Below are 5,139 nucleotides of genomic sequence, written 5' to 3'. Positions count from 1 at the left end.
CTTGGGGCCCACTATGTAGCTACATAGAAATAGATACAAGACCACCAATTGTGCGGTAAAAAGCGCTAATATCAGGGTATAATATAAGGTAGTTCACGTCTTAATAATGTAGCAAGGGTTGGGGTAGCCCCCTCACAGAATATAATGTAGCCCCCTCATAAAATATAATGCAGTCCCTTCTCATAGAATATAATGCAGCACCCCGCAAAATATAATGCAACCCTCTCAGGTATGACGCAGTCCCCACCATAGAATATAATGTAGCACCCCATAGGGTATAATGCAGCCCCCTCATATAGTATAATGCCATCCACCACAGAATATAATGTAGTCCCCTGAGAGAATGCAGTTCCACCACAGAATATAATGCAGCCCCCCCATAGAGTATACTGTAGCCCCCTCATATAGTATGATGTAGCCCCCATAATATTATGTAGTCCCCTGAGAGAATAATGCAGCCCCACCACAGAATATAATGCAGCCCCCCCATAGAGTATACTGTAACCCCTCATATAGTATGATGTAGCCCCCCATAATATAATATAGTACCTTGAGTATAATGCAGTCCCCCCACAGAATATAATGTAGCCCCCCAGGGCCATATTTAGAGTTTCTGCTGCCCTAGGCACTTTTAGCACTGCCTCCCCCATTGGTGAGTATAACACTATCGGCAGTGACTTTGGCAAGAATCGCTGATGTGAAAGTCGCCTTTTGCAGCAGATCCGGCAGTTTTTCTGCATCTGCCGCGTAACGGATCACTTACAGCAACACTGCATTCGGCTTCATTCATTCCCTATGGGATTTGCGGCACTTGCCGTGATCTGGCAGATGCGGTACCGTACGTCCCAACTTTTGAAGGGAAGGAGGTATTAAGTTTGCGGCGCGCGTAGTGTGCCGCGGCAAAATTTAGGCCACGCCTCTGACCAGACCCATTTCACAACTAGTCACACCCATATCAACGTCCCAACCGCAGCCATTTAGCACTGCTGATCACACTGTTTTATATACAATAATTATAAGCAAACAAAAATATGGCCACACAGTGCTCCATACTGTATAACAGCCACACATGATGCTCCACACTGTATAATGGCCACACACGATGCTCCATACTGTATAACGGCCACCACACATGATGCTCAATACTGTATAACGGCCACCACACATGATGCTCAATACTGTATAATGGCCACACATGATGCTCAATACTGTATAATGGCCGCACATGATGCTCCGTACTGTATAATGTCCATTGGCCACACATGATGCTCCATACTGTATAATGGCCACACATGATGCTCCATACTGTATAATGGCCACACATGATGTGCCATACTGTATAATGTCCATTGGCCACACATGATGCTCCATACTGTATAACGGCCACACATGATGCTCCATACTGTATAATGGCCACACATGATGCTCCATACTATATAATGGCCACACATGACGCTCCATACTGTATAATGGCCACACATGATGCTCCATACTGTATAATGTCCATTGGCCACACATGATGCTCCATACTGTATAATGACCCCCCTCCTGCATGGCTCATCTCCCTCCTATCCCATATACATAGCTCATATCCCCCCCCCTGTATGAATGGCTCATAGTCCGCCCCTGTATGCATGGCTCATATCCCCCCCCCCTGTATGCATGGCTTATATTCTCCCCTGTATGCAAGGCTCATATTCCGCCCCTGTATACATGGCTCATAGTACGCCCTGTATGCATGGCTCATATTCCCCCCTGCATGGCTCATAGTCCCCCCTGCATGGCTCATATTCCCCCCTGCATGGCTTATATTCCCCCCTGCATGGCTTATATTCCCCCCTGCATGGCTCATAGTCCGCCCTGTATGCATGGCTCATAGTCCGCCCTGTATGCATAGCTCATATTTCCCCCTGCATGGCTCATATTCCCCCCTGTATGGCTCATATTCCCCCCTGTATGGCTCATATTCCCCCCTGTATGGCTCATATTCCCCCCTGTATGGCTCATATTCCCCCCTGTATGGCTTATATTCCCCCCTGTATGGCTCATATTCCCCCCTGTATGGCTCATATTCCCCCCTGTATGCATGGCCCATAGTCCCCCCTGCATGGCTCATAGTCCGCCCTGTATGCATGGCTCATATTCCCCCCTGTATGGCTCATAGTCCCCCCTGCATGGCTCATTTTCCCCCCTGCATGGCTTATATTCCCCCCTGCATGGCGGCTTATCTCTCCGCACCCGCTCCTGCTCGGCGTGCCGGCTTATGTCCTCCTTCATCCCCCCCCCCCCCGTCCCTCATACTCACCTGTCCCACTGCACGGCCGTGCCGACATCCCTCGCGCTCTGTCCCGACTCCAGGCGGCGGCGCCGGCGCAGCACCTTCTTCCTGCTTGAGCGGTCATGTGACACCGTTCATTAAGATCATGAATATGCGCATATTCATGATCTTAATGAGCGGTGTCACATGATCGCTCAAGCAGGAAGAAGGTGCTGCAGTGCAGACGCCGAGACCATCGCTGGAGCAGGCAGGATGAGTATTCAAGGCGGGCGGCGGCGGGGGAGGGGGCCCTGGAGCGGGGGAGGGGGCCCTGGATCGGGGGAGGCCCTGCCAGCAGGTGTCAGTGCCAGGGCCCACCGGAGGATCCTCCGGTTCCCCAGTGGGCCAGTCCGAGCCTGGCACCAGGCCAAGAGGGGTGGTTTCTTTTCCCCTGTCTAGGTATCTTTACATGTTTACCCTTCTACCACCAATGTGGATATAGTTGATATTAAGCCCATGGTGGGGCAATCTTCTATTAAAGTTTGTACGTGATCTGGATATTATGATCGGAGGCATTTTTGTATTGTTTTCATTCATTTTTTGTATGTATTGTGTATAAAAGCTTCAGGCTTCTTTTAGTGATTTTTTTTTGAATAAATTATACTAATTGAACTATACATTCCTTGTGGCCTTGTATTTTGTGATGAGGTCATTGTGTTTATCTATTTAAATTTTGTTGCAGTGTGTTAGCGAAGCTATTGACACCAGTTTGCTGGTAAAAATAGTTACCTACAGGCCAGCTATTCAAAACTGTGGTTTTTCCATCACAATGATCACATATAATTGCACTCAAAATTTTGCCATTTGTCCCTTCCATTTAAATTTTGTTGCAGTGTGTTAGCGAAGTGATTGACCCCAGTTTGCTGGTAAAAATAGTTAACTACAGGTCAGCTATTTAAAACTGCGGTTTTCCGCCACAAAGATCACATATAAGTTTGCTCCAAATACAGCTATGTGTAGTGAACGTGGAAAATATTGTCCTCCATTTAAAATGGGCAAGGAGTGTGGCAAGGGACGGGGAACTGGGCGTGATAGTGCATGCAGAGGCCAAGGCCGTGGGCAAGCTGAAATTGAGCCACAACAAACACCCACATCTTCTTGCCCGACCTTCCTGTCCCAATTACTAGGGGACCACAGCACACCACTATTGAACAAAGAACAGTGTCAAAAGTTTGTTGGTTGGATAACGGATAATGCTTCCAGTCACTTTGCCCTCACCACCACCACCCTGTCTTCCACACGGTCAAGTCTCAGTAGCCGTGAGTCTGGACCGCATATTCCGCACCTCTTCACACCCATACATGGGTATACACTTCCTGATTTTGTCTATTTGTTGTTGTCCTCTCCTCATCATCCACCACATCACAAGGGTGACCGTGGTCCGTGGTGCAACACTCATATCATTTTTTTAAAGGGTGTTTATGATGCCCGTAAAAACTATTTGTTAGGCTACGTTCACATTTGCGTTGCGTCGGGTGCAGCCGCGGCGACGCATGCGTCATGCGCCCCTATATTTAACATGGGGGGCGCATGGACATGCGTTGTGTTGCGTTTTGTGACGCATGCGTCTTTTTTGGCGCAAGCGTCAGGGTGCAGAGGACGCTGCATGTTGCATTTTTTTTGCACCAAAAATCATGCCAAAAATGGACGCCTGAATCACAAAACAATGCGTTTTGCATGTGTTTTGCGTTGCGTTGCGTCGCCGACGCCCAACAACGCAAATGTGAACATAGCCTTAGACAGTATGTTTATGTATACCCCCAGGGGTGAATATTTGTCATCCCATACACTTAGTGCATGGGCATTACAAGTATAGGAGGCCAGCTCCTTTCTAATGGGAACATTTTTTTTATGAGGTCCTCCTCTACAGCTCTTCAAAGGGGTATTGGGGTGCGTCCAAATTTTGGGCAGACCTTGCATTCACTGCATAGACAAACACTATTTGAGACCCACTTCCTAATAACGGGAACATTTTTTCTTGAGGCCCTCCTCTACATCTCTTCAAAGGGGCATTGGAGTGCCTCCAAATTTTTGGCAGACCTTGCATTCACTGCATAGGTAAACAGTATGGGAGACCCACTTCCTAATAATGGGAACATTGTTTTCAGAAGGCCCTCCTCTACTTCTCTTCAAAGGGGCATTGAGTGCCTCCAAATTTTTGGCAGACCTTGCATTCACTGCATAGGTAAACAGTATGGGAGACCCACTTCCTAATAATGGGAACATTGTTTTCAGGAGGCACTCTTCTACTTCTCTTCAAATGGGTATTGCCCAAATTTTGGGCAGGCCTGTCACTCACTGTATACACAATAACAGTATAGGAGACCCACTGTTTAATAATGGGAACAACAAAGCATAGCTGGCTGATGGCTCCCTAAGAATAGTGAGGGACGACTGCTGGCCCTTTAAGAATAGTAAAGGCCGCCTGATGGCCCTATAAAAATAGGCTTTGTGACTTTCAGAGTCCCTCCTTCATAAATGAAACAAGATGTGTCTGATGATGTGTCACACACCACATGGCCAGATAAGGTTGTGAAATGTTGAAATGATATTTCCCAGTGAATGCATTTGTCTTAGTGGATAGCAATGTTAAAGTTCAAAAAACATACGGTAAGTGAAAAAAATAAGTAAATTTCAGCTCACCTCTGAGACATAATTCCAGGCACAAGAAGGAGCATGGCGTCCTCACTGCTGCACAGTGTCCAAGGAATGGGAAATTTAGAAGTGGATCCAGCTCACTCACAGGGCTTATTTAAAAATCAGCAAAATTCTATTGGGTTATCCTTTAAAAATTGAAGATTGTAAACAGACATATCAGATGG

The sequence above is a fragment of the Ranitomeya imitator genome, chromosome 4 (assembly GCF_032444005.1).
Source record: "Ranitomeya imitator isolate aRanImi1 chromosome 4, aRanImi1.pri, whole genome shotgun sequence".
In the NCBI taxonomy this organism is placed as follows: Eukaryota; Metazoa; Chordata; class Amphibia; order Anura; family Dendrobatidae; genus Ranitomeya; species Ranitomeya imitator.
Note: the sequence above shows the minus strand (reverse complement) of the source record.